Here is a 12,647-nt window from a genome sequence, read left to right on the forward strand (position 1 = left end):
AATTATGTGGTCACTTTCAAAATAGGTGCAATGTGATACTGAGAAAATATATGTTCTGTGGACCTGGGGTGAAGAATTACATAAATATTCACTGAGTTTACTTGTTCCAGGTCTGAGTTCAAATCATAGATGTCCCTGTTAATTTTCTATCTCATTGATTCGTCGAATATTAACAATGTGGTATCAAAGTCTTGCGCTGTTATTGTGCGGGAGTCCAAGTCTCTTTATAAGTCATTAAGAACTTGTCTTATGTATCTGGGTGTTCCTATATTGGATGCATATATATTTATGATCATTGACTCCTGTTGTTACATTGGTCTCTTTACCATATGTAGTGTCCTTCTTTGTTTCTTTTAGTCTTTGTTACTATTAAAGTCTATTTTGTCAGAGACGAAAGTTACAACTCCTATTTTTTTTTTCACTCTCCATTTGATTGGTAAGTCTTCCACCAACCCTTTGTTTTGAGTCTTTGTGTGTCCTTGCTTATTAGATGGATCTGAATACAGCGAACCAATGGGTTTTGACATTTTATTGAATTTGCCTGTTTGTGTCTATGATTGGGGCATTTAATCCATTTAAGTTTAGGATTTATATTGATATTTGTGAGTTTAATACTGTCATTTAATGCTAGCTGGCTATTTTGCCCATTAGTTGATATAGATTCTTCATTATGGAGATACTCTTTTCCTTTTGGTAAATTTTTGGGATGACTGATACTGGTTTTTCCTTTCTGTGTATAGTGCTTCTTTCAGAAGCTCTTGTAAAACAGGCCTGGTGGTGACGAAATCTCTGAGTGCTTGCTTGTTTGTGAAAATTTTTATTTTTTCTTCATTTATGAAGCTTAATTTGGCTGGATATGAAATTCTGGATTGAAAATTATTTTCTTTGAGGATATTGAATATTGACCCCCACTCTCTTCTATTTGTAGGGTTTCAGCTGAGAGATCTGCTGTGAGTCTAATAGGCTTCCCTTTATGGGTAACCTGACCTTTCTCTTTAGCTGCCCTTAGAATTTTCTCCTTTATTTCAACCCTGGTGAATCTAACGACTATGTGTCTTGGGGTTGCTCTACTTGAGGAATATCTTTGTGGTGTTCTCTGTATTACCTGAAGTTGAGTATTGTCCTGCCTTACTAGGTTAGGAAAGTTTTCCTGAAAAATATTCTGAAGAATATTTTCCAGCTTGGATTCATTCTCTTCATGACGTTCAGGTACACCTGTCAAACATAAATTAGGTCTTTTCACATAGTCCCATATTTCTTGGAGACTGCTCATTCCTTTTTACTCTTTCTTCTCTAATCTTGTCTTCTTGTTTCATTTCATTAAGTTGGTCTTCGACCTCTGATATCCTTTCTTCTGCTTAATCAATTCGACTGCTAAAACCTGTGCATACTTCATGCAGTTCTTGTATTGTATTCTTCAGTTCCATTAATTCACTTATATTCCTCTCTAGATTGTCTATTCTCGTTAGGATTTCGTCAAACCTTTTTTCAAGATTCTTAGTTTATTTACAATGGGCTAGAACATGTTCTTTTAACTCACAGAAGTTTCTTATTATCCACCTTCTGAAGCCTAATTCTGTTCCTGGAACACACTCGTTCTCCATCGGGCCTTGTTCCCTTGTTGATGAGGAACTGTGATCCCCTGTAGAGGGAGAAGCATTCTGATTTTGGGTATTCTCATCCTTTTTATGCTGGTTTCTTCCCATCATTGTAAGTTTATCCATCTGTCATCTTTGTAATTACTGACTTTCAAATTAGGTCTCTGAGTGGACATCCAACTTGTTGATTTCCAGCACTGGAATCTGAGCAACCCACTGCGCTGGCTAAAACAGCGGCGTTAAGATTCCTGGTGCTTTTCTGCCTGGGAATCTCCGGTCTGGCTTCCTTCTTGAGTCCCTTTTTCAGTCAGCTTAATTGGTGACTCTGCCTTCCCAGAGCTCCAAACGTCAACCCAAAGGGGACCCAGTCCTGTTTACTCTGCACCAAGAACCACCGTGCTGGGGTGCTGACCAAACCGCCGCACCGGCCGCAAGAGTTGCGCTGGTGACCTGTGGGGCTCCTCCACTGGGAATCTTCTGGTCCGTGAGCAACAAAAATTTGTCTGAAGTGTGGCATCCTCTCATTCTCTGCGCTTTCACTGGGAGCTACAATCCTGAGCTGCTAGTAATCAGCCATCTTGGATCTCTCTCCTCAATGAGTTTTTAATTTTGGCTTGATAGTCTCCAGGTGTCTATATTTGCCCATGATATTAAATGCACATAACTGTAGTAATAGACATGTATTTTTTTTTCCTTCTGGAAATTTTCCTGGCCTCTGGGCATTCACAGCAGAGTCTCACACAGTCCTCATTCATATGTCAGCTGTGCTTACATATCCATACATGTATGACACCAAATAAAGACAGTCTTCTGTCCACCCACACCAGCAGATGGTATGAGAAAAAAAAAAATCTCCTTTCTACAAGTTTTCCTCAAAGAAAGATGGCTTTCCAAACAAGTAGTGCAGAGGCTCTCTGTGGAGTCTGAGACATTCCCCATTGTAACGTTCAGAGGCGTGAGGGCAGGAATGGCTGGTAAGTGGTACATCTTGGGTCTTTCAGCAATGAGGCACCTGGCACTCATTTTCTACTAATGTTCAGATAAAACCTTCCTTGCTTGAGATCCTTCTGGAAGCCTGGCTCCACCAGGCTTGTTATATCCAGGCCTGAACTATGTTGAGATACTATAGAGACCCCTTCAGTGTCCTTTGCCATCATCATGAGCATTTCAGTGGGTTTGTGGTTGGCATCTTTATGGAGCCACATCATCATGTCCTAAATCAAATGGGGGACCAAAGAGGAAACATCAGAGGTCTTGCTAATGGTCAGCCAGGTACACAGTGCCTTGGAGGAACAAAAGTATCCATTCTTTAAGCTCCTGGCCCATACTGAGATACATATGGTGAGAAGGCAGCTATGGTCTCTCTGCCCTGGTTAGCTGCTCTTTCCTGCCCTGGTACACAGCAGGCCTCTTCTTCTCACATTGGAGGACCCACAGTCATTCCTCTTCTGATCTACTGGTATCTCCCAAAGCAATCAGAGAAGATGGGAAATGGGACAAACATGCAGTGCAGACCGAAACCATAGTCACCCAGCTCTCCTACCTGCCATCTCTCCCAGCTCCCTGGGTGTTGTCAAATTGTATGAAGCACCTCCAGTAAAGATCAAGTGATAGGAAGTATACAACACATGTAAGCTAACAAATGCAAGGCATTCTTCAGTCTGCAGAGTTCTTAACACATAGTAGGGGTGGTGGGGTGGTGGTGTGGTGGTGGCGATTATGGTGATGATGGTGCTGGGATGGTGGTTAGAGTGGTGGCTGCAATGATAGTATTTTTATATATTACTATTTCTTAACTTCAGTCTCATATTCCTCTGATGCAGCATCCTGTTGCCTAATAGAGAGTTTGGCTATTCCTTCTCTTAGGAAAATATGAATCAAAGCAAGCTGAACGGCACAGGTACTTGGCCCAGATATTGGCAATGACTTCTCTCAAGGAGGAGTGACAGGCAGCAGAATGTCTCTAAAAGAACACAGTCGACCTGGTGTTTACTATCACTGCTTCTCCTGGACTAACTGTTTTTAATTGGCTCAAATTTTTAGGAAAGTGAGCTGCCTATATACAGAACAGTCGAGACGCTCTTTTGGTTCCCGAATGCCATTCTTTTCAGGAAAAACTTGTCCTCTGTAACTACAATCCTTGGTACAATTCCCATCTACCCCCCACTTACTGGCTGGGTAATCTCAGGCAAGCAGCTGAATTTCTCTAGGTCTCAGCATCCCCCTCTGTAAAAATGAGGGCACTGATACCCGCTTTGGGGTTGAGGATGATATGAAGATTAGGCACAATGGATACAGAGCACCTGGCATGGCAATTGGCACCCAGTAGGTGCTCAAGGACCATAGACAATTTTATTATTACATAAAATATAAGCAGCCATAAAAAAGAATGAGTTCATATCCTTTGCAGGAACATGGATGAAGCTGGAAGCCATCATTCTCAGCAAACTAACACAGGAACAGAAAACCAGACACCGCATGTTCTCACTCACAAGTGGGAGTTGAACAATGAGAACACATGGATACAGAGAGGGGAACAACACATACTGGGGCCTCTTGGGGGTGGGGGACAAGGGGAGGGAGAGCATTAGGACAAATACCTAATGCATGCGGGGCTTAAAACATAGATGACTGGTTGATAGGTGCAGCAAACTACCTATGTAACAAACCTGTATGTTCTGCACATGTATCCTAGAACTAGAACTTTAAGTAAAATTTTAAAAACTTTTAAAAGATTAAACATATACATGTATAGTATGTATGTGTGTGTATATTTTTATCTTTCTGTGTATCTATCTGCTATCTATCTATCTATGCCACATCATGTTGATAACCATCCTTAAAACCCTCCAGTGGATGCATATGGCTCTTAAAATAAAACCCAGACTCCATTCTCCAGGCACAAGGCCCACATGACCTGGCCTCTATCTCCTGCTTCACCCCATTTGGTATCTTGTGATGTCTCCTCACCAAGCTGCCATTCCTCTTGACTTCCTTCACAGCTTCAAATGCATGAAACTTTTCTGTGCTTCAAAGTCTTGGTACCTGGTCTTTCCTGACTGGAACTTGACTTCACTTACTCTATTTTCTCGTTTGTTTGTTTTTTTGCTTGTTTGATTGATTGTTTGTTTGCTTTGAGATAGTCTCAGTCTATTGCCCAGGCTGAAGTACAGTGGTGCAATCTCGGCTCACTGCAACCTCCGCCTCCTGGGCTCAAATGATTCTTGTGCCTCCGCCTCCCAAATAGCCATGATTACAGGTATGCACCACCACTCCGGGCTAATGTTTTGTATTTTTAGTAGAGATGGAGTTTCACCATGTTACCCAGGCTGGTCTGGAACCCCTGAGCTCAAGTGAGCCACCACCTTGGCCTCCCAAAGTGCTTGAAATTATAGGTGTGAGCCACTGCGCCCAGCTAATTGTATTGTTAGTAGAGATGGGGATTCACCATGCTGCCCAAGCTGAACTCCTGAGCTCAGATGACCCACCCACCTTGGCCCCTCAAAATGCTGGGATTATAGGCATGAGCCACCACACCAGGCCCACTCGCTCTATTTAAACACACATGTGTAAGCACACACACAACTTTTTATTATGGAAAAGTTTAAACATACAAAAAAGGAGAAAGGAGTAGCATGCACTCTAGGTACCCATTATCCGGATTCAATTTATGAGCAATAAACCAGGACCATCTCTACCCTCCCTTCTCCTCCCTCCACCCAGACTTATTTTGAAGTAAATCTTAGCATAACAATAAATTTGTAAATGTTTCTGTATGTACTTCTAAAAGATACAGATCTTTTTAAAAATTATATTGTGCCCTAATTCTAAAATTATAAAAAAGATAAAATGATACCATCATACATCTAAAATATTAATAATTTATTACTTAATTTATTAAGTTTCCAATCAATATTTTCATTTCCCCCAATTGTCTCATAAATCCTATTTTTTAACAGTTTATTTGCTTAAACCTAAATCAAAATAAGATTGCAATTAATTGATATTTCTTCTATGTTTCTTTTTAATCTATGGGTTCCCACTCTTTCCATTTTTATATTCTTGCAAGTTATTTGTTGAAGAAACCAAGTCATTGATCCTGTAGAGTTTTCCAGTCTGCATTTTTCAGATTACATCCCCTTGGTGTCATTTAACATGTCCTTCTGTCTCCTGCGTATTCTGTAAATTAATCATTAGATAGGAAGTTTAATCAAATAAAGGTGGGAGTGTGTTCTCTCGGGAGACATAGAATGTCTTCTCTTTCTGCTGTGCTAATAGCAACTAATGAGCTTGCCTACATCCATTTTGTCATCAGAATTTACAAAATGATGGTATTCTAATTTTATTATTCTTTTCAATTTATAATAAAATAATGAATAAAGAGGAACTATAAAGAAAAGGCTTATCTTTGTCAACGATTTGGTTACCCTAAGTATAGGATAAGAAGGGCAGGAAAAAATGTTTGGTTATCTTCCATTATTTAATGATGCAGCATTAAATTACCAAGCACCCTTTCAAGGTGGTGCTAGGTGATTTAATGTTGCATCACTAAAAAAAGAACGTAATTAAATTACCTAGCACCCTTCAAAGGTAATGAGTGCTGGTTTTTTTAATTATAAGCCACTTGTAGATTTAAACATATATGTTACATTTTGAACACATGTAGTTATTATTCTTAAATTAATACTCAAATTGCCTCATCTTTGATCAGAAAAGAGGCTTCTAAATTTTTTTGGCACAACTTCAGTTAGCTTTGATGTGTCCTTGCTATCTAGCACAACAAAAAGCTTCAGATTTTTCTCTTCGTTTCCTGGTACAGACTTGGAATCAACTATTTCTCCAAAGAACCCTGTGGTATTGGTTTTTTCTAAGATTTCAGTTTATTCTCCATTGTTCTTTAAATATATGTATAATATATGTGTATGTAGAAATATTTTTATTTCCTTTATGTGCTTGCATAAGTACTCCACTATTTAAATGTTTCACAGTTCGTTCGACCAGTCCTACTGATGGATGCTTCCTGCTCTTTTAATATTATAAATATAGCTGCAATGAAGTACTTTAGACATGCAACTTTCATATTTTTACCACCAAATAATGCCACTGTAAACATTCTAGTCTTTGATAGAACCTGTGTTTTTATTTCTCTTAACTAAATACCTAGAAATGGAATTGCTGAATTATATGGTATGTTACTTGGTAGGATATAGTGTTCTGTTAATTTCAATTATGTCAGAAAGACTGATTGTGTTGTTCATATTTTCTCTGCTTTTACTGATTTTTTCACTATTCTTCTATCAATTGCTGTTAAAGGGGGGTTAAAATCTTCGGCTATGATTGTGGAGTCGTCTATTCATCTCTCTAATTCTCCTTTTCTCTTCATGCATTTTAAACATCTGTTATTGGATACTTACATGTTTGCCATTGTTTTGTCTTCCAACGAGTTGACTCGTTTTTACTATGAAAGTTGATTTATCACTGATAATTCTCCTTTTGCGTGGAAATCTATTTCATCTGATATCAATAGATTCACTTCAGTCTTATGTTTACTGTCTGCATGCTATATCTTTTCCATTTATTTACATTCAAATTATCTGTGTCATAAAGTGCATCTTTGTAGACATTATATAGTTGAATCTTGCTTTTTTATTCATTCTGATAAACTTTGTCTTTTAACTGGTATTCCATTAATATGTAATGTGATTAATGTGATTAGGTTTGTGCTATTGTATTATTTATTTTGTAAATGTTCACCTTTTCTAGCTCCTCTGTTTCTTCTTTCTGTGTTTGTTAACGAAGATTATTTGAAGATTTTATAGAATTCCATTTACATTTTTATTGGCTTTTTAGGCATATTATTTCATATTTTTATATTGGTGATTTCTCTCAAGATTACAACCTAGATTCTTAATGTTTTATAGCCTAATTACAGTTAATGTGACTCCACTTCACATTAAATTACAGAAAACTGGTTATACAGTTAACTTACCCTGACTTTTATGCTGTAGCTAATATATAATACACTCATGTATGTGTAAATATAAACACACATATATATATTATCTACATGTTATAGACAGTGTTACCATTTTCACTTTCAACAATCATATGTATTATAAAGAAATTAAAGCCTTGGGGAAGGAAAATAGTAGGTTTTAATATTTACTGAAATATTCATCATTCCCAATGCTTTTTACACCTTTCTGAAGATCTGAGGTAGCATTTATTGTAGTTGAAGTTTTCTAGTGATGAAGTAAGTTAGTTTTCTTATATATGAAAATGTCTTTATTTCACCTCTACTCCACAAATACATTTGTATTGGATGTAGAATAAAATGACTTATAAAAAATTAAAAAATTTTTAATTTGACTTTTAAAAAATTCATTCCTTTGAAGATGCTCCATTTTATTCTTGCCTCCATCATGTACGGTGAGAAGCTTGCTGTAATTGAATCACCTTTCTACATAGTGTGTCATTTTTCTCATTTTCTGCTTTCTAGGTTAGCTGTTTGGCTTTCAACAGTTTGACTGTAATGTGTACATAGGCATGGCCTCATTTGTACTTATCCAGCTTTGGATTCATTAAGCAAGTTGAATCTACAAATCTATGTCTTTCATCAAGTTTAGGAAATTTTTTCAAATATATATTTTACCCTATTCTCTTTTCTTCTTGAACTCCTATTACACATATGTCATTCTGTTAGTTATTGTCTAACAAGTCTCTGAAGTTCTGTTCTTTTTTTAAAAATCTCTTTTTCTTTATTTTTTTAGCCCATACAATTTTTATTGATTTATTTTCAAGTTTACTGACTCTTTTCTCTGTTCTTTTTGCTGTTAAATCTGTAGAGTGAGCTTTCTTTGACATACTGTATTCTTTCCAGTTCTATAATTTTTGGTAATTTCTGTTTCTTTACTGAGATTTCCAACATTTTATTCACTGAGAGCATATATACTTTTATGTCATTGATATATTTATAATAGCTGCATTAATATGTTTGTCTACTAATTCCAACACATAGATCATCTTAGGTTGGTCTCACTTGATTACCTTTTCTCTTGAGAATGAGCCCTATTTTCCCCCATTTTTCTCATTCATTGTATGTCAGGTAATTTTGAATCATACTGTAGACCTTTTAAGTGTTTATATCTTAGCCATTAGTGTGATTGTGGAGAGTATGGATTCCTTTACACTTGATCAATGAGTAATGTTTCTTTTGTTTTAGCAGTTAATTGACTTGGTTGGATACAAACTTTAACTTTATTTACTGGGCTGCAGCTCCAATCACATCACATATTTTTTTGTCCTCAGCTGGGAAGCTTTGAGTCTGCTCTGTGCTTGCATGTTTCAGGGGATAGTCAGAGCTGCAGAAAGACAGAGCTTGAGGATACTCTCTTTAGCGCTTTCTTGCAAGATTCCCCTCCTCTCTCTCCAATGGCTAGACACCCTGCTCAGTGTTCTCCAGACCAGAAAAACTACAGTTTTTCCACCAAAACCCCCACTATTCCATGTGTACACAACGCTGTACATGCCTCCAGGAACCGAGCGAAAAAAACAGGAAACTCACACCAATATAATTCCCTTCCTCTAAGCATGAACTCCACAATAGACTCTGCAGAATCATCCAGCAGCTGCTTTGGGTAATACTGTCCACATTTTATTGTTGTTATCTACAGAGGGTTCAATCCAGCAGTAGCTTACAAATCAGCCATTACTGGGAGAGGGCTATTTCAGCGAAGCTTTAATTTGCATTTCTCTAATGAGTGGAGTTAAGCTTCTTTTTATATGGTGGTGTGAATTTTTTCCCTGTTAATTCTCTGTTTATATCTCTTGCCCAGTTTTCTATTCTATGATGTTGGTCTTTCTCTTCTCTGTTTTCAGGTTGTGTTTCTATATTAGTAATACTAATTCTTTTTTCTGAGCATCTCTGGGTGTGCAAGTGTGGACATTTCTTCTTAGGGTTTGCTTTAGCATTGAATATTTTTTCTTTTCTTTTTTTACTTTAAATGGATTTTATTACTTATTTTTTTTTATTTGCTGCTAGTAGGATTGTTTTTATTTTTTTATCTTCAACTTTTATTTTAAGTTCAGGGGTACACGTACAGGATGTGCAGGTTTATTACATAAATAAACATGTGCCATGGTGGTTTGCTGCACAGATCAACCCATCACCTAGGTATGAAGCCTAGTATCCATTAGCTGTTCTTCCTGATGCTCTCCCTTCACACCCTTCCCCACCCCTGATGGGCCCCAGTGTGTTTCCCCCATGTGTTCATGTGTTTTCATCATTCAACTCCCACTTCTAAGTGAGAACATGCAGTGTTTGGTTTTCTGTTCCTGTGTTAGTTTACTAAGGAAAACAGCTTCCAGCTCCATCCATGTCCCTGCAAAGGTCATGGTCTTGTTCCTTTTCATGTCTGCATAGGAAGGAATAGTAATTCTTTGTGATATAAACAGCAAAAGAAAAATTTCCATGTTGACATTTATCAATATTTTCTTATTACATTAGGATTTTATATTATAGTTAGGAAAGTTTTTCCTAATCCTAGATTATAGAATAATCCACCCAGGTTTTCTTCCAACCCTCACATGTAGTGAATTCTGAAATGGCTACAGATTTTTTTCCCTTTCACACTGACTCTTAACTGGCCATGTGTCTATCTCCATACCACCCTACACATACCCAGTCTCGTCTGAATTGGCATGTGACTCGCTTGAACAAGAGGACATTTGTAAACATGACACAGAGACTAAAAGTGCCTGCACACTGGGGCTTGTTCTCTAAGTGCTTATGAAAGCCAGCTGCTACATGAGGAAGTCCGGGCTAACCTGCTAGAAGAAGATGAAAGACCACAACAGTGATGCCCCACTCCAGCCATCCCAGCTGAGCTCCTGCACATGTGAAAGACTCAGCCGACAGTCCTCCCACAGAAACAGACAGGCAACTGACCGCAGATTTACACATGAGTAAATCCGGCCCAGATAAGAACAGCTCAGGCAACCTACACATTCATGAACTAAGTAAATGCTTTCTGTTTAAATCACCGAGATTTAGAGTTTGTCTTTTCATTTTAGTTTTTTGTTCTGGTTTTACACTAATGGCTAACTAATATATTTAATACAGCCGCTAAATAATATATTTCACACCATTGGCTTAGACCATCTCTAATGGCCTTATCAGGTGATGTTCCTAAACAGCTGACTGCTATTTTTCTAAGGTAATACAGCTGCAGTTTCCAGCAGTGTGGTCAGATCAATGCATGGAGCATCTTCCCACCCACTTGTCATTTCCTAGGGCATCCCTCCTAGGTCAGGCCCTAGCTGTGTGGACTCACAGCTAGGCAAGACAAGGTCCCTGCCTCACAGACCACCTGGAACATCAGACACGTACCAAAAGAAGTGTGACTAGTGATTGCCACAGGCACGTGCTTTCTGGGTCATGAGGATGGCCCTAACGCTGACTCGGGATATAGGACATAGGAGCTCAAGGGTGATCTCTTGGATTCTTTTTTCACATTTCCATCTCTTGTCTCTGCCTTTCTCTTTATATTGTTTTCCTTTTCTCTGACAGCAAGGTGCTTCACCAGGGGCCAGAGAAGGTGGCCATCAGCAAGCCTGACACAGGAAGAGAAAGGCAGAGTCAAGAGATGGAAATGAGAAAAAAGAATCCCAGTGATCACCCTGGAGTTCCTATGTCCAGCTATACCTGAAACCGACTCCATTTCTCAATTTCAAAGGACATAAAAGCCCATGAAGTTTCTACTTTGCTTAGCTTATTGGAACTGCACTTCTATCATGGGGAAGTGAAAGCTTCCTGACCAACCACTGTGATCAGGAGCCTGACGTGGTAGGAGGAGCTTGGGACCTCTTGGGCCTGCTCTTCCTCAGTCTCCCAAGGGCTGGGCCACGTCTCACTTTCTCCAAGCCCCTTTCCCTCCTCTGTACAGTGCCCTGCACAGAAGAGGGGACCAGCAAATGCTTGTTGGACTCCATAATGGTGCATCGGCAGGGGTCTGACCCAAGTTCTCAGTGCCTCATCTTATAGATGAGGATAATAACACATGCCTTGCTTAGTTCACAAGAGCAACATAAAGGCCCATTGGTGTAAAGGTAAATAAAAGCCCTTCATAGCATATAAAGTGCTGAACAAACGCAAAGTCTTAGTTAAGAAAGGTATTTGTTGTATGCTTTATAATACATAATCTCTGTGAGCTCTTTCAGGTTGACCATTAAAAATATTTTTAAATTCAACTGTGCAATTAAATTATAAATGTTGCATGCCCCTGCTTGTAATCTATTCATGTCGTCTACAGGTATTTGTTAACCACAGATTCCATTGTTGATGCTTTATCTATAGTGGAAATAGAGGGCTGCATGTAGATGTCTCTCAGCTATACCAAAAACATAAGATGTTACCAATAGCAGCTGCCCTGTTCAGTGTGCAGGATGGGAAAGGGGACTGGCTGGCACAAGGCACGTGCTAGGCGTGTTCCTGTAATATCTTATTTCACACCCTCAACCCCATTTTGCAGACAGAAACATTAAGATTGCCCAAAGTTCAACACCAGAAAGTGGCTGACCCCCTCACACTACCACTAGCTTTTGGAATCAGGATTCAGCCTCCAGTCTGACTCCAAAGCCCTCTCTCTTCCAACCTCATCAGGCAGCCTCCTTTGGGGGAAAAGCCAAACTGTGCCCACCAGGCATTCTGCTGCCAAAACTGGGCCATGTCTGGATTGAAGTGGGGGACCGGGGTCACTCGGTTGCTAAAACTTAGCTTATGCAGCTCCTTCTCGGGAGGGAACAGCATGAAACTCGCTCAGGCAAGGAGGCCAGGGCTCACATGGGCATGATTTCTCCACTGCCTTTTCTTCCCTGGCGCCTCTCTGAGATGGACAGGGAATCCTGGGATTCTTCTAGAAACTTGAATCAACCTGGATTTGCCCCCCTGACCAAACAGGTAACAATCACAGAGGGACACCTCTGCCCGACTCAAGAAAAGGGACTGTCACAGACGGGAGCAAAACGTGTAAGGCTTCTCTCCTTCAACCC

At 39.1% G+C, this 12,647-nt stretch overlaps 1 long non-coding RNA gene across 7 annotated transcripts in view; it reads left to right on the plus strand.

Moving 5' to 3' along the window:
• The window catches only part of LOC144578513 (uncharacterized), a 206,731-nt gene extending 194,886 nt beyond the window's left edge, over positions 1-11,845 (plus strand). For all 7 annotated transcript variants that reach the window (XR_013524435.1, XR_013524426.1, XR_013524428.1 and 4 more), the window contains one exon: positions 11,167-11,845. This is a non-coding gene — a long non-coding RNA (uncharacterized LOC144578513). The remainder of the gene's footprint in view (positions 1-11,166) is intronic.
• The last annotated feature ends 802 nt before the right edge of the window (positions 11,846-12,647 follow it).

This window comes from Callithrix jacchus, chromosome 12 (assembly GCF_049354715.1).
Source record: "Callithrix jacchus isolate 240 chromosome 12, calJac240_pri, whole genome shotgun sequence".
In the NCBI taxonomy this organism is placed as follows: Eukaryota; Metazoa; Chordata; class Mammalia; order Primates; family Cebidae; genus Callithrix; species Callithrix jacchus.